The following is an 18,518-nucleotide window of genomic DNA, read 5'->3' as shown; positions in this document are numbered from 1 at the left end:
CCTTGGACGACAAAAACCAGTGCTCATTTAGCTCTTGCAGCAGAGGTGTGCCGAAGCACTGTATCATTGCCTTATGGCAACGCAGCACTAGCAGTGTTGTCTCCATTCTGAGTTGAACTGGGACGTCCATTGTGGAGCAGATAAAATAAAATCAGTATTTCCACCACAAGTAGCAGGACAAGCGGGAACCCTCTAAAAACACTTAGCAATACGGATTGTATGAAAGGTGGTATAACTCTGAATATCGTCTGAAAGGTGCTAATCAAACCAGAGCCGATACAATTAAAAAAGTGCACTATTCTTTTCATATCAGACATGTTAAAGATACGATGGACCAGCTCCATCAAATTGCAGCGGGATGTAAGTGTGGAGTAGTGTCTGTATCTCAGACCAGGACCTTGCAACCTTGCGATCAAACGTCTCTTTGGCCGAAGTTAAGGCCACATCCTTCTGTAAAAGCACGGCTTTCAGTTTGCTCAGGGAGTCAAATTTCATGTTGGAAACATTTATTGAAGGCCGTAGCACTGCCTCTCTAACTGTGCTGGCAGGTGGAAACAGTACTTGTGTACAACAAGTGACCATGGAATTAACCGTCACTAGATAAACAATGCCGGCTCCATTCAACAGCAACCTTGATATAACTCCTATTCGAGAGCAGCCTGAACAGAGGATGAATCACGGCAGCTGGAGAACCCTTTAGATAACAAGACAAGTTCGACATTGAAGCATTGCATGCTCCATGGAGAGAAATGTCCTTGCAAACCAAGGAACCGGTTAAGGCGTCTTCACAGTCGGAGCCACTAAGAAAAACGTCTGTGCCCCCATTCCTGCATCTAACCCTGAATGGTAATTTCCAATACTCGTGCACATATCCTTCCCCTAGCGCTTCATATCTGCCTACCTGTTGGTATTGGAGACAATATTGGAATTGAAAGGTTGTGACCGATAGGGTGATGTAACCATGGATTATCCAGTCAGTGGATGGTGTCTCAGCCACGGTGAAAGGTAATTGGTCTAATTTTCAATGTGCAACATGGTATATTTCACATCTGTATATGTCATTGTCATCTGTCTTTCTGTTAGATCATATACTGAAAACAGATTTGTACTGTTGAGGTAACGCCTTTGCACAGGGCCAGAACATAACATTTGTAACGTCCAGCTCAGTATTACTATTGACAGTAAATGCGACTGTCCATGTTGTAATATAGAAATATCTTGCTGTAATATGTCAATTGCGGAAGACACTATGTTGCCTAGTGAATACATTCTGGATGATAAAGTGGTCATACCATTGTCAACCACAGTCAAAGCCTTTTCTAAATTAACCCTCTCAATCTTGTGCAATCTCTCAGGAGCTTCCACAGCTCGTTGTATATTCCATCCAAAAAGCACTTTTGATGTGGGTTCCTGGGACCTAGTAAAAAATCTCTGAAATCCATGTCATCAGAAAGAAGGGACAAGAGTTTTTTCACCTGGGAGAGTGTCGAGGTTTGTAGCCAATCTAGACATAACTTACCAATGCTATATGATGTCACCACCTTGAGTGTTATGTTTGTACATATCGTTGATCAGGCCTATTGATACTAAACCCTTCAGTGTTACAAAGGAATCTAGATTGACACCCGTTTCTGTCCACAGGCCAAACCAACCAACCCTTCCATTTGGGGTCAGATGAATTGAAAGAACCATTGTGTCTCATGGTGTCCAGAGCATACAGAATTTTTTGCACATCTAATTGTAGGAGTACTTGAGTGGAAAGCCTTTTGGCAGTGCTGAGCTGTTGTGCATGGCATTGACAGCTATCATAGTTGCTCTTTCTATTCTTGTATTAGAGCGAGTTTTTGCAGCAATGGCAGCAGTACGCACTGCTGCCTTGGCGGCCTCATCAACCATTGAACATCAACATGTTGATGACTCAAAGTATGAATAACATGGGCCCCTGGCAGGCCATCTTTCAGCTTCGCCACTTGTTCCCAGAGCATCTTGTGCTTTACTGTGCAACCTTTGGAATCCCTAAATGCATTCTGGCCCCAGTAATGTAAATATTCATTATACAACTGGGCACAGTAAAATGACTCACACCCTATTTTGTAGCACCAGTATTAGAGCTTTTAGTTCCGCCAGCTGCGCCGTCCAGTCTCCTAGAGATTGCGTGTGTGTTTTGCCAGGAAGAAACTTTCCATCCTGCATGCATCCTTTTACAATTGTGCATGCCGCACAATATTGCTGGTTCGTTCCTACAGCCGGCTGGGCAGATCTATCAGTATAAATGATACATTTATATTGATCTAGAGGCATTATTTCATTAGGAAGAGGATATTCTTGTTCGTACTGCAGAAATGCTTGTGTTTATAATGTAGAATCAAATCTGTAATCTACATCAGTTACAGTGAAGGTGTTAGCCAATTGAATCCATCTTGGATGCAGTGCTGTAGCATTCGGAATGCTTGCCTTTGTAATGGCTTCCAAGGTCGGTACTGTGTTTACGACAATTATGCACTTCCTCTGAACTAGTGCTCTTTCTCTCACTCCAGCAGTCTGTACCGCTGTGACTATTTTTTCTGTTGGTGCAAAACGCATTTCAGCATTTGTGTACAAATATGATTTGTATGCAGTAACAACTGTATTGTCTTCATTAAAAGTAATGTAGGTATACCTGGTTGGCCCAGTGACTACTTGGATCACTAGGTTAATCGTGTTGACACATGGCTGTAAATGTTTGGAAGCAATAATGTCCACTTGTACAGGACATAGGATATCATTATGTTCCTGCGTCCAATGATGGACTGAAAAATTAAGTCTAATTAAGTTGTAGAAAGGTTTCACCCCTTCTGCGTAATCCAAAATGTATGTTCTGACAAAATTAAAAAATGCTAAAATGGACTGTAGTCTTTTCAGAGCCGTTGGCGGTTGGAGCAGTACACATTTTTCAAAAAACTGTGCCTCCAGGCTTTTGCCTTCACTTGACAATTTGTATTCTAAAAGTAGGACACTGAGGTGGGCAATTTTTGATTTTTTTAAATTAAATTTGTAACCCGGGTGAGCAAGACCAAGGATTATGTGGTTCTCTCTGGCCAGGTGTTCCGTTAATTCATCCTCTGTCAATCGATATGATCTGCATAGGATAATGCCTCCTCATCAAAAATTTTGAGTAACTCTGTTACCCTTGCTGAAACAACCCTGGGCTGTTCTTATACCCCTGGGGTAATCAACAAAATTGGTGTTGAGAGCCTAGCGCCAAGACTGCTGCAAAAATATGCTTCCACGCGTTATATTTTGGCTGGGAAAATCCATTTAAGATGTCTAGCATTTTTTGTATTTCTTCCATACAATGTTATTCATTAGTGCAGCACTGTGTGTTTCTGTACTTCAAGTGTGCCTGTGGATGCATTTAAATGTCTATAATCTAAGACTAGATGATATGAAGTATCGGGTTTCATTATAGGAAACAAGGGATTATTCATAGGTGAGGTGCAATTCTCTATCACACCTTGGTAATCAAGTTGATTTAAGATCTCCCTGACTTGTTTCTTTGCCTCATGTTTGATTGAGTATTGTCTCTTTGGTTAAGGAATTGATTTTAATGGGCTTTTATGATGAGGTGACTCATCATCACACCCAACATGATTGTGGTAAAGTGCAGGAGCTAATGCTAATGCCCACTCCTGCACGTATGAATTTTTAACTGATTCTGGTAAGAGGTCGGAAAAAGCAGGTAAAATAACTTATTTTTCCATTGGGCAATCCATTACGAACTCAGGTGGCCAATCCTTTTTGACCAAAAGAATGTTGTAACCATAGATCAGGTTACCCCAAAAGAGACCCTTTGAATTCCTTGATATGTCCCTCTCCATTTGGAGCGTTTTTTCATATAAACGATGTGGGACACTTATTCTTGTATCAGATGTTTCCATCGTGATGTGCTCACTCAGCGCTACTATCCCCAGAAAGTCCATCAGGTTCTGGTGAGCTATGGTCACTTCTGCCACGTTGTCCAGCATCGTCACTGCCTATTCCCCGTTCAGAAGCAGAGTCCTCAGTAGCCTGGTCATGTCTAATTTGAATCCCAACTAACTTCTTATTTTTAAATTGAGGTTCTGAAGTCTTTTGTTTATCTTCCTGTTTAATGATGTAGTCCAAAGTGCGATGTGTCTCCCTTTTTGGCTTGACTCGCACATCTGATCTGTAATCTGACTGTCCGTCTCTTTCTGAATGCTTTTCGGATGTCTCCTGAAAGGAACAAAATGAATGTGTATCAATATCCTGATATCTTTCGGGTTTTCTAATATTGTCACTGTTTCATAAGTTCTATCTCTGGTCGGTGTGTTCCTGTTGAGGGGACCCACCCTGTGGCTGCGTATTGTTTTGTCTATTTTTTTGTTTATTATCCCATTTCTTCTTTGAAGAATCAGGTGCTTGCTTATAGTTATCCCTTTCAGAACTACTCTTAACTATTGGTGTCCCAGGTTTGACTTCCAGATTATCTCTTCATAAGAGGCATATGTTTGTTCGATTATCTTAGGTAACTCGCGCTCCTGCTGTGAGGGAGTGAATTACCTCAGGCATTGGCGTATAGCCACCGCTGCTGCCTCCCCTTTAAGTTACTCAACATAATGGTAGATACCTGGGTAAAATTGCCCATCAGTTTCATTCCCAGATTTAAGGCAAGCTCTGCCCCGTACTCATTCTGAATCTGTTTCAGTACATCTGGTATGACTGCTATTGAAGTGGTACCTTGTGTTTTGGTGTATACAGCAGCAAAGACTGTACCCCAAGTGGTGCAATCTTCTAACTGGGGAGCCATCCCCATCAGCGAGCAAATTGTCAGTATTCTGCGTTATTCCTGTGGGCCCGTATGGGGTAAAGACTACTTCAAGCTGTGCCGTTTCTTGTGCGATCCAGAATGAGATTTGCTCCCAGCTGGTGGGAACCTTTCCCATAATCGTATTTAGTGTTTGTGGGCTAATACCTGAGGTAGGCATGTGTGGTTGTGTAGCCATAATGTTCTCATTACATATTGTGTTAGATTCCTGTCGATTTTTAATAAATCTCTGTAAAGTTTGCACAACCCTTCTGGTGTTAGGAAGGCAACGTCTAGATGCGGTGTGTATGAAGCTAAGACCGGCCAGGTCGCTCCTTCTCTGTGGAGCGGACTGAGTCTCACATTTTCTGATGTATGGGGTAGAGCGCATTTAAACCAATTAATGTGCTCTTGGTAAGTTAAAGGGACTTCTAAGTCCACATATGGGAAATACTCATCAGGTGGTTCATCCTTAATGTATTCATGAAATAACTGTGTATGTGCATCTGCAGGCAGGAATTTAACCCAAGAATAGAATACCTCGGTCCTGAATGCTTTGTGCCCCTTAACCATGAAGATAACATCTGCCCCTGTCGCTGGGAGGCCATGTTGTAATAATTTCATAGTAACCGCCTGTCTGCAATTTTTTGAAATATTCTATCTGTTCTCCAATGTTCTCATCCTGTTTGGACATTGTCACAGCAGTATAAACTGCAGCCAATACACAGGGTTTGCCTACTCAGCTAAGGCAGATTTGTTTCCCTTTCCACTACGGATGTCTCTGGTTAAAATGTGAGTAGGGGTCTCTGAGATAGCACGTTTGAACTACTCAGAATTGACCATTAAATAAGTGCCTTACCAACATTGGGTGCCATGTTGTGTAGTTACTACAGGGCGGATTTGAAAGCCCCTTGCGCCTCCTTGCGCCGCCATTGGGTCACTTTTTTGACGCAATGGTGGTGCAAATAATGCGGCCTACTTACAACATAAAGCCCTGCGTCACATTGTACCTGCATCAGGTATAATGTATGCAGGGTGGGCATTCCCACGCAGGAAGGCTTCGTAAAAGTGACTCAGTGAAATCTACAAGATTTCAATGCGCCACTTTTAGGATGCCACAGCGTCAAAATCTTACGCCTGCTTGAGGCGTAAGGAGTGACGTAGTACAGTAAGCATAGGCCTCAAAATACATTGCTGGAGTTGCGTGACTTTTTTGGCCAACAGATGAGTTAGAATTTCTGACGCATCTGTTAATCCTTGCACCATGGAGCACTGTATTGTAACTACAGCGCCTCCATGGTGGCGCAAGGATATTTTACGCTGGTGCAAGGAAACTGACGCATCTTTACAGATAAGTCAGCTCCTTGTAAATCTGCCCCTACCAATCCGTAGGACCTGCGCATTGTTCAGACAACATAAATTTGGTGTCAAGACTGATTCCAGACACCCCGGCAGGATTTGTTGGCCTATAGACCAGCTAGGTCACAGTGCCACAGTTAGCACCCCTAACCTACAAGGGAGCGAATGGTTTCTGGCAACCACTGAACATGACCACCCTGACCCCTCATCAGTCACTTGTGCTTACTTATTCTCAAAGACTTATACTGAGAATACACAGTGGGACTTTTTTGATACAATTTATTAAAGTAATGTTATTCTTGCATAAAATACGTATGCTGCAATGATCAGCAGACAGAAGCAGATAAACATGATTACAAGTACGAAAAGCCTATATATTAGATATATACTTCTACCATGATGCTAAATAATTGTATATATGCAGGCATATAAACAAGGCAGTAATCTAGCGTACTCCTACTATGCTGACCCTAATCTAAGTGAACCTAGAGTGAGTTTAGGTGTAGAGCCAAGAATCCCCCAAGGGACGATCCAACCCCATTACCTGATGGGATAGAGGGAAGGACCCCGTCTTGGTCATGAACTGGACACCCCTCACGAGATGTCAGACCGCTGCGTGGTGATTTCTCAGCATGGAAGGACCCTGAGTGTCAGCTGAAGTACCTCCTCTCCCTCCTCTATCAGGATGCTCATCTTTTATAATAGAAAGCATCCTTGCGATGTGCGCATAGATTAGTGAGGTTGTGCATATGTAGATAGCCCTGTCACCCCGTGGATAAGGATAGTGATGACATTTATAAGGAACAAGACCTTGTACTTGATGTTCAGGGCGTTGTGATAAAGTTGTGCGAAGCTAGATGTAAAACAAGTTTAGTGTCAGAGAAACCAATCCAACATTGTTGTGCGTGCAAATGTTTGCAAAAGGTCACAGCTTGGAAATGTTATGTGTGTGGACACTATAAGAAATGAGCTACTTCGCTACATGAGCCTAACCGGGAATAAACCCCATTCAGGTGCCGATTCCGATCCTGTAAAACCCGGGTACAAATGGTCGTAAAGAGCGTTTTCTCCGTACGACTTGTACCTGGGAAATCCACTGTACAAACCAGCAAGTACGATTCGTACAGAAATACCATTTCCGTATGAATCGTAAAAAACACTGTGCGGCTAAAAAATACATACAATTCCGATCCTGGACAGCGCGTACGCGACGTCTGCACGGAGTCAGGCAGCGTTTTACGGACCAGCAAGTACGATTCGTACCCACAGCACTCTGCACGGCTATATTTTTACGGGAGCCAAAAAGTGCCGGAAAAGCTAAGTACGCCGCGATGCACAAGGAAAAGGGGGCCCGGTACGTGCCGTACCCCCACCACCCCTGTAGGTACGTGCCGTACTCCCACCCCCGCGTAGGTACGTGCCGTACCCCCACCCCCCCGTAGGTACGTGCCGTACCCACACCCCCCGTAGGTACGCACCGTACCCCCACCCTCCCTATAGGTACGCGCCGTACCCCCACCCCCATAGATACGCATCGTCCCCCCACCCCCGTAGGTTCGTGCCATACCCCCACCCCGCGCATACCTACGGGGGTGGGGGGATGGCGCATACAGGTACGGGGCTGGGCTACGGTGTTGGGGTACGGTGCATACAGGTACGGGGCTGGGCTACTGTGTTGGGGTACGGTGTGTACAGGTACGGGGCTGGGAGATGGGCCTGGGGTGTGGCGCGTACAGGTGGGGGGCTGGGGTACGGTCCTGGGGTACGGGGCGTACAGGTGCGGGGCTGGGAGACGGGCCTGGGGTGCGGCGCGTACATGTGGGGGCTGTGCTACGGTGTTGGGGTACGGTGCTGACATACGGGGTACGGTGCTGACATACGGGGGTATGGTGCTGACATGTGCGGGGTGAGGGTGGCTGTACGACTCGTATCCGGGCACAAGTTTACCCGTGTACATGTAGGCTCCAGCATTTGCTCCGTACGGGGCCTTTTACATGCAGTTGTGTATTCGGACGGGCGGTACGGATCGTACTTGCGCGCTCGGACTTCTGTTTTACGATTTGCACGTAAAAATGTCCGGCTCCCTATCGGACACTTTTCCCAACGCTATTCGGACGTAAAAATTTGCGCCTCCCTCTCGGACCATTTTCCCGACGCAATTCGTATGTATTTTTCATGTACGAATCGTACTTCGCAGTTTGTATGGTACTTGTACGATTCGTACGTAAATAAATACGGATGCGAGTCGGACGGTAAATTATTTTAACGGATCGGAATCGGCACCTCAGTGTCCAGAACCTTCATCAAATAATTTTTTATTGGAGTTAGGAATAGGAAATCTGCCACCTCCAGTGTCTAGCACTTTTCCCAAACTGGTACTAAGTGGAGTTTGGAACAGTAAATCTGCCCCCTTCAGTGTCCAGCACCTTCCCTAAGGTGGTCCTGACTAGAGTTTTAAATAGTAAATCTACCCCTTCAGTGTCCATCAACTTCCCCAATTTGGCTCTGACTGGAATTTTGATTAGTAAATCGGCCCACTTTACAATTCATCACCTTCCTCGAATAGGCTTTTATTGGAGTCAGTAATAGTAAATTGCCCCCCCCCCCCCTTCAGTGTCTAGTACATCCCTTGTGTTGACCCTGACTGGAGTTTGGGATAGTGAATCTTCCCCTTCAGTGACCAGCACCATTCATGAGTTGGCTCTAATGGGAGTTAATCTCTTTTATGTTAAGAAAATAGAGGAAACATATTTTAATCAACTTAGTAATTCAGGATTTGTTATTTGCAATGAAGTAAATGTAAATTAGGAGAGCCGAATACAAATTTCTTCTCTGAAGGTGTCTGCAGGAATAAAATTTAAATGCTAATAGGTATTACTTAAAATAGAGTCTATTTCACTACTATAATGTATACTTTGAAATGTAATTGGCACTGTGTTCAGCACTCGCTGTCTCTGTCCTTCCTCCTGTCAGTATTGTGTGTGGTCACCTCAGAGGTCAGTGTACCACTGAGCACAAAATTGTGGCCAACCACTTTTATACCATTATGAAGAGCTGACCTTAATTTACAATAAAATACTCATTTGAGTCCTTCTATTTGGGAGCTGAAATGTGTAACTAAAATGATATCTCTTGTGAATATATTTTGTGACATTCTTTAGTATGGGTGTTAGTCATCTTAGTTAAAGGCATATGGACAGATTTACTAAGGCTTTTTTTAACTAGCACCAGGCAAGGAAAACGCAAAGGGAGGCCTTAGCATTGCCTTGCTTGATCCAAAGCCTAATTCATGGTTTAGGTAATTTTAAAATTGTATTTAACAATAAATGGACATTTTTTTGGAAGGTGGCATTGTTAAATTTTCAAATGAAATGTTTTTGTAATTAGTATATTCATTACATTTTTTAAAAGTAATATAGGTCCTGAGGCAAGGAAAGACTTCCCACGGGGGAGTCATAAACCGGGAGGTTCACTGATAGAATATCGACCCCCAAAATATCCCCATACACAAATATTGAGTTATAACTATCAATGTCAAAAATATCAAAATCCTATATTGATAATGGTAAGTACAAAAATATCTATGTAAAAAATATAGTTTTTAATATATGTATACCAAATAATATTAAATATATTAAATAATATAAATAACATTAAAAAATTAATTAGATTTAATATACATTTTAACAAATATAACAAAAAAAATAATTAGAAAAATTTAAACATACATATAAAATGTAATATATATAGATTTACTTTAAAACAACTAATAAACAATCAGGGGCCGATTCCGATCCTGGAGAAACTGGGTACGAACCGTCGGACGGAGCATTTTCTCCGTCCGACTCGTACCCGGTTAAAAAACATTACAAACATGCAAGTACGATTCGCACGGAAACACCATTCCCGTACGAATCGTAAAAAACACCGACCGACGAAAAAATACATACCAATGTGATCCGAGACAGCGCCGAAGTGACGTCGGGACACATTCAGCCTGCGGTCCACGAACCAGGAAGTACGATCCGCACCGACGTCACCCCGCTCGGATTATATTTTCCGGCTGCCAAAAACTGCCGGGAAATCAGGCCGACGCGCACAAGGAGCACCTGTAAGCGACGGACAGCCATGGACGCGAACCTACGTGTCATCCCGGCCCTCATAGCAGTCCACCTGCTCTACAGGTACCGACGCAGACGCCGCAGAAGGTCAGAACCACACCCAGGGGCAAAGGGGGGGGCAGGGGCAGGAAACCAAACCCCCACCCATGTCACAAGTCATACATGCCTTGCACATACCTGACCTCCAGGGCCTGGTCACCTCGAGGGAGTGGGGGCGTGTCCAGCAACGCCAGCATCCGCTACAACGGAAGTGGGTGATGACGCGAACCGCCAACACAACAAATCCGGTACGTACCGTACACACGCCTTAAGAGCGTAGGTACTGGCCGTACCACGCACACACCTACGTCACCCCAACAATGGCGGTACGACCCGTACCCACGTTCGAAAGGCCTGGGTACGGGCCGTACCAGCATTGCTGGGGTGATGTAGGGGTACGCGTGGTCCGACCCGTACCCACGCCCAGAAGGCCTGGGTACGGTGCGCACCCCTACGGCACTCCATTGGGGGTCCGCACCGTACCCATGCTTTAAGAGCGTGGGTACGGTGCAGACCCCCAATGTTGGGGTGTCGTAGGGGCCCGCACCGTACCCTTGCTTGAAGAGCGTGGGTACGGTGCGGACCCCCAATGTTGGGGTGCCGTAGGGGTCCGCGCCGTACCCAGGCCTTCAGAGCGTGGGCACAGGTCGGACCACGCATACCCCTACATCACCCCAACAATGCTGGTACGGCCCGTACCCAGGCCTTCTGAACGTGGGTACAGGTCGTACCGCCATTGTTGGGGTGACTTAGGTGTGTGCGTGGTACGGCCCGTACCCACGCTCTGAAGTGCTGGGTACGGCGCGGCCCCTACGGCACGCCAACATTGGGGGTCGGCACCGTACCCATGTTCCAAAGGCATGGGTACGGCCCATACCCAGGCCCGCAGAGCGTGGGTACAGGTATGTATGAAGCGTACCCCCACACGTGTATGAATGGAGCGTACTGCCACCCCACCAGTGTATGTCCGGAGCATACCCCCACCCGTGTATGTATGGAGCGTACCCCCACCCGTGTATGCATGGAGCGTACATGGCCAGACATAGGAGGGGTGGTTGCCTATCACTCCCAGCAGTGTCCAGACACAGGAGGGGTGGGTGCCTATCACTCCCAGCAGTGCCCAGACACAGGAGGGGTGGGTGAGAGACCTCCCAGCAGTGCCCAGACATAGGAGGGGTGGGTGCAGAGTCCTCCCAGCAGTGCCCAGACATAGGAGGGGTGGGTGCCTATCACTCCCAGCAGTGCCCAGACATAGGAGGGGTGGGTGCAGAGTCCTCCCAGCAGTGCCCAGACATAGGAGGGGTGGGTGCCTATCACTCCCAGCAGTGCCCAGACATAGGAGGGGTGGGTGCAGAGTCCTCCCAGCAGTGCCCAGACATAGGAGGGGTCGGTGCAGAGTCCCCCCAGCAGTGCCCAGACATAGGAGGGGTGGGTGCAGAGTCCCCCCAGCAGTGCCCAGACATAGGAGGGGTGGGTGCCTATCACTCCCAGCAGTGCCCAGACATGGGAGGTGTGGGTGCAGAGTCCTCCCAGCAGTGCCCAGACATAGGAGGGGTGGGTGCCTATCACTCCCAGCAGTGCCCAGACATAGGAGGGGTGGGTGCAGAATCCTCCCAGCAGTGCCCAGACATAGGAGGGGTGGGTGCAGAGTCCCCCCAGCAGTGCCCAGACACAGGAGGGGTGGGTGCAGAGTCCCCCCAGCAGTGCCCAGACATAGGAGGGGTGGGTGCCTATCACTCCCAGCAGTGCCCAGACACAGGAGGGGTGGGTGAGAGTCCTCCCAGCAGTGCCCAGACATAGGAGGGGTGGGTGCCTATCACTCCCAGCAGTGCCCAGACATAAGAGGGGTGGGTGCAGAGTCCTCCCAGCAGTGCCCAGACATAGGAGGGGTGGGTGCCTATCACTCCCAGCAGTGCCCAGACATAGGAGGGGTGGGTGCAGAGTCCTCCCAGCAGTGCCCAGACATAGGAGGGGTGGGTGCAGAGTCCCCCCAGCAGTGCCCAGACATAGGAGGGGTGAGTGCCTATCACTCCCAGCAGTGCCCAGACATAGGAGGGGTGGGTGCAGAGTCCTCCCAGCAGTGCCCAGACATAGGAGGGGTGGGTGCCTATCACTCCCAGCAGTGCCCAGACATAGGAGGGGTGGGTGCAGAGTCCTCCCAGCAGTGCCCAGACATAGGAGGGGTGGGTGCCTATCACTCCCAGCAGTGCCCAGACACAGGAGGGGTGGGTGCAGAGTCCTCCCAGCAGTGCCCAGACATAGGAGGGGTGGGTGCCTATCACTCCCAGCAGTGCCCAGACATAGGAGGGGTGGGTGCAGAGTCCTCCCAGCAGTGCCCAGACATAGGAGGGGTGGGTGCAGAGTCCCCCCAGCAGTGCCCAGACATAGGAGGGGTGGGTGCAGAGTCCCCCCAGCAGTTCCCAGACATAGGAGGGGTGGGTGCCTATCACTCCCAGCAGTGCCCAGACATAGGAGGGGTGGGTGCCTATCACTCCCAGCAGTGCCCAGACATAGGAGGGGTGGGTGAGAGTCCTCCCAGCAGTGCCCAGACATAGGAGGGGTGGGTGCAGAGTCCTCCCAGCAGTGCCCAGACACAGGAGGGGTGGGTGCAGAGTCCCCCCAGCAGTGCCCAGACACAGGAGGGGTGGGTGCAGAGTCCCCCCAGCAGTGCCCAGACACAGAAGGGGTGGGTGCAGAGTCCCCCCAGCAGTGCCCAGACATAGGAGGGGTGGGTGCCTATCACTCCCAGCAGTGCCCAGACACAGGAGGGGTGGGTGAGAGTCCTCCCAGCAGTGCCCAGACATAGGAGGGGTGGGTGCAGAGTCCTCCCAGCAGTGCCCAGACATAGGAGGGGTGGGTGCAGAGTCCCCCCAGCAGTGCCCAGACATAGGAGGGGCGGGTGCAGAGTCCCCCCAGCAGTGCCCAGACATAGGAGGGGTGGGTGCCTATCACTCCCAGCAGTGCCCAGACATAGGAGGGGTGGGTGCAGAGTCCTCCCAGCAGTGCCCAGACATAGGAGGGGTGGGTGCCTATCACTCCCAGCAGTGCCCAGACATAGGAGGGGTGGGTGCAGAGTCCTCCCAGCAGTGCCCAGACATAGGAGGGGTGGGTGCAGAGTCCCCCCAGCAGTGCCCAGACACAGGAGGGGTGAGTGCAGAGTCCCCCCAGCAGTGCCCAGACATAGGAGGGGTGGGTGCCTATCACTCCCAGCAGTGCCCAGACATAGGAGGGGTGGGTGAGAGTCCTCCCAGCAGTGCCCAGTCATAGGAGGGGTGGGTGCCTATCACTCCCAGCAGTGCCCAGACATAGGAGGGCTGGGTGAGAGTCATCCCAGCAGTGCCCAGACATAGGAGGGGTGGGTGCAGAGTCCTCCCAGCAGTGCCCAGACACAGGAGGGGTGGGTGCAGAGTCCCCCTAGCAGTGCCCAGATACAGGAGGGGTGGGTGCAGAGTCCCCCCAGCAGTGCCCAGACACAGGAGGGGTGGGTGCAGAGTCCCCCCAGCAGTGCCCAGACAGAGGAGGGGTGGGTGCAGAGTCCCCCCAGCAGTGCCCAGACATAGGAGGGGTGGGTGCAGAGTCCTCCCAGCTGTGCCCATGGAAAGAAAGGGGTGGAGTACCCACAGATACAATGCCCACAATTGTCAGTCAGGTGCTCAAAGACCCAGCAGAACACGAAACACATGTGTGCGAGGCTGGGAGTACACACATGCATAGTGCGGAAAAGGTAACATGTACACATGAAGTCATGTCAATATACTCCAGTCACAAGTACAGTGACCCCCAAGGATGCCACAAATGATGCAGGTGGAGACCTTGCCCAGCATGCATGGCCAAAGTTGAAGGGGTCCGTCACTCACCCAGCAAATGTAGACACAGCACTGCACAAATGTCTTCACAACACCCTGCAGGGAAGATGTCAGGGTCCACAGAGGAAGGTACACACCTTGGGACAATGTCACCATGCAGTAACAGCTTACATGAGCAAAGTTTGATAGCAAATACCGTGTGATGGCACACAGATAACAGGGTCCACCCCACGACCAGCACACTACAACATATCCCAGACACCTAACACATTATCGCCACCCCAAATCATGGAGCAGCACCACCAACAGCAATGCCAGAAAAGCAGTAGTGTGCTAAGGAAAATAAAATAGCTTTATTAAGCAATGTTCTAAAATGTATTGTATGAAAAGTTCCATATGCACAAGGCCCATAGGGCAGTCCATAGTTCCAATCCAGGTGTGGGACACATTGGGATGTGTGTCCCCTAGCTTGCCTGCACAGTTCAGACTACCTTGTCATCCACAGGGGGGGGGGGGGCATCATGTGGGGGGGAAGGACCAGGCACCGCAGGGACAGGAGGGGCAAGGGTAGGTGTTGTGGGTGCAGGGACGGACGATGCCAACACAGGGGTGGGGCAGCGCCAAAGGTGGATTCAAGCACGGCGCTGCACACTACTGCCAGGTCGCCCAGCGTCTCCCCTGCACCCGAAGGAACCACAGGCCCCAAGGAGGGGGGGGGGGTCGGGGGGATGGGTCGCAGCGCTACTGGTGGAGGGTGTGGACAGGGGGGGGACTCAACTCCCCTGCCGGTGTCCTGCCTCCACCGCTTGCGGGGTGGTGCCACACTGGGGCTGATGGACACACTGGGCAGGACTGACCCTGTGTCCGACTCTTGGCCAGGAGAGCTGAGGGGAGTGGATTTGGAGGGTGGTGGTCGTGAGGAATGTGGACTCCCACTCTGGCTGTGTGTCTTCCGTTTCCACCCCGACCCAGTGGGTGTGCCTACTTCACCCTGTGTGTGCGTGCCAGGAGGTGTGCACTTTGCCTTCCCTGGTGGTGTGGTGCCTGTGTCTGGTGGGGTGCGTGCATGGGGACGTCTGGGTGTGCTTTGGACAGGCATGGGAGTGGGAATTGTGGATGGTTCAGGGGTAGGGTGGGGACGTAGCGCTGCAGGAGACCCACTGCTGCAGTCAGTGTCGAGTCTATGGACCTCAGCAAGTTGCATTGGTCAGACTGCACAGCTGAAATGCCCTCCATGTATGCCTCCATCTGGTTGAGCACTCGGCTGTGGCCATGGAGGACATTACGCATCGCAGTCTGACCAACCTGCAACTGCCGCAGGATGTCCACAGACTCGGCATTGGTGGCAGCAGTGGAGACAGGGGCAGGGGGTGCGGTGCCTGGCAAGAAGGAGACACGTGGTGACCTAGCACGGCGGGAAGGGACACGAGCAAGTGGGAGGCCGGTGATCGGAATGGAGGGGGCGGGTAGTGATGGAGTGCTGCTGTCAGCTGGGGGCGTTACAACAAACAAATGATGGACGGAATGCTGACAATGCATACATTCTCCCCCAGTCAAGAGATCTGGGTTAAATCCATCGTTCTTTTGCCCACTACACCACCCCAGTTTAGACATGGCCATATGCAAATCAGTCTTGACCCTGTGCCTCATGGGAACAGTCCAGCCCGAACTGCCAAGCCATGTCTTCCCTGGACCGGAATCAAGCATCCTAGGACTGGTTTCTGGCTATCAGCCGTCATCAGCCAGGATAGCTTGACTCCAGTGGCGTAGTGAGCACGGGTCCCACGTCTGGGAATACCCATCCCACTTAGGGCGAAAAGCGTTACAACAAACAAATGATGGACGGAATGCTGACAATGCATACATTCTCCCCCAGTCAAAAGATCTGGGTTAAATCCATCGTTCTGGTGTGCCTGTCCACATATTTCGCTGACAAACAACCATCATCAGATAGTTATACCAAGACACACAGGCACTGGCCCCTGTGAGTATGCACCAGCTAAATTAGGTCACCCTGTACAGTGGACACATGTAGCACAGTATACGTGAATACAAATGAGGCCAGGGTGCTATGCCACAGGGCCCAAAATATGCTGAAGACACAGAGAATGTCCACATTGTCTGATGACACACATGATACCTAGGAAAAGGTGCCCCAGGGGACAAGTGGCCACACTACTCCATGGCCCTGGATGGATATGACTGGAACACAAGCCACCATCCCTGCACTATGCATATCTCACACTCAAGCACATCATGTCAGAGGGCACAACATTCGACATGCAGGCAGTAAGGCAGTACACATGAAACACACACTCCCATGTCGGGACTCAGCATCAGTGCCAACTAACATGGACCCCACAATGACAGAACTGGCCAGGGCACAGGCAACGTCCGAAAACCTGTTACACACCACCTCCACACATGATGCTGCAAGCATTGGGCACTTGGATTAACTGCCAGCCTAGATAACCTTGTGCAAGAGTGACTACACACAGACCAGGGAACACATGGCAAGGAGGGGAAGGGAGGAAGAACAGCACCGCTTTACTTTGGGAAACAGGATATGCACTGCACATTTAAACCCTGGCAGTGTATCCATGCAACTGCGCACTTCCAAAAGCTGGTCACACACAACAAACACACATGTACCTACCCCCTTCCTGCTGCTGCTTCTCCAGTAAGCGCCTGTCCAAGTCGGGGAAGACCACCGCCAGCACACGCTTCTGGATGTGGGTCAGACGCCGGCGCCCACGGTTTTTGTGGCTCTCAGGTGAGTCCCCCAGCAGGACCCGTGCGATCCTCCGCGTCCAGAACCGGATATCCTGCCAGCGTTTCCTCACCTGGGCTAGGCGCCGCTTCCAACCCTCCGTCCTCCTCACGGCACTGATGGCTTGCTTCCAGATCTCCCCCTTGGCACAGACGCCTACCTGTGAGGATGCAAAAGTGACAATACATCAATCCACCTTATCAATGATACAGAGACACACATATTACAAATTATGCATGTTTGAACTGGCCATAGTATGCAGCCAACTCATTGCACCTTTGTCATCGTGACATCATCCTCCTGGGAATGGGCAAATGCAGTAGGTGCCATTGAAAGTACACAGGTGGCATGAGGGGTGCAACACAATCAATGATGCAGGCTCACACTGTGCATCCCAAGCTACACCAGGAATCTGAACAGTACCGCTAAGCAGTCACATGCCCCAGCCCACTTACGCTACCTCAGCAGAGTACACAGACACACAAAGGCACTGAACAATCACCTGGCATTGGCAACTGCCGCTACAAACCTCACTCTGCACATGTGCCACTAGACTGGGGGTGTCACAGATGTGGGGCTGTCTCAGCACGGCAGACATCCAGCACAGCTCCCTGCTCACATCAGATGGGCAGGGTATATCTATCCCACATGCAGCTGGGGTGCAACACTCCACACATGCACACACCCACATGACAGGGGACTCACACACACACACCAATGTCCAGGGGACGACCACATCATTTGGACACTCTCACCACAGGTACACTGAACAGACACACATCTGTGGGTACTGGCACCTGTCACCCTGGGGGGAGCACAGACTCACATCAGGACTGTAGAAACAACATTTCCAGGAGGATTAGGCAGTCCGAAAGCGGCATGCACCATGCAGTGATCGTCACAGTAAGCACTATGCAAGTGCGTTGTGCACACAGGAACTACAGCATGCTCTGCATGGGAGACATGAGCCCTCCCCCCCCCGGAACCCACTATGAAGAACCCTGCATGTCTGTCACACCTGGACACAATGCCAGAAGTCACAGTCACAAAAAGGGGCACAGTTTAAGCTAGTGGAGTCTGCACTCACCTGCTCCCCTGGTCGACCATACAGCATGGTGTACTGTGGGAGGATCACATCCACCAACGCCATATTCTCCTCCATGGTGAATGGCTGGGCCCTCTCCACAGACCTGGACATGGTGCCAGAGGAATCACAAGCAGCAGCAGTGTTGTGGAATGAAAGGATGTGCAGGCAAGTGCTCTCTCAAGGGACCTGGCTGCCTTATATCTTCCTTGCTGGCCTGTTTCATTTACAGGAGTACAGAGTGATTGGCTCAGTCACATTTGCATCCTACGTGTCCTCCAATCACTTTAAAACTACCCCAGTGACAGGCTTTGCATGGTTTAAAAATTGAGCATGATGTAATGTCAACAACCACATTGCAACAAAGTATATTGTCTCCAACCGACTTCTGCTGGCCACATGATTCAAAATTCAAACATGAAACTCGGTCTCCATGACAACCAGCATGCATTTAGGCCCCTATACTTGTCCTTCATGTGTCCCCTATGTCAATCCTATGTTAAAACACAGGTACGGTGCGTTCCACAGCCCTAGG

Source organism: Triturus cristatus, chromosome 2_1 (genome assembly GCF_964204655.1).
Source record: "Triturus cristatus chromosome 2_1, aTriCri1.1, whole genome shotgun sequence".
Lineage (NCBI taxonomy): Eukaryota > Metazoa > Chordata > Amphibia > Caudata > Salamandridae > Triturus > Triturus cristatus.
This window is presented reverse-complemented; position numbering follows the sequence as displayed.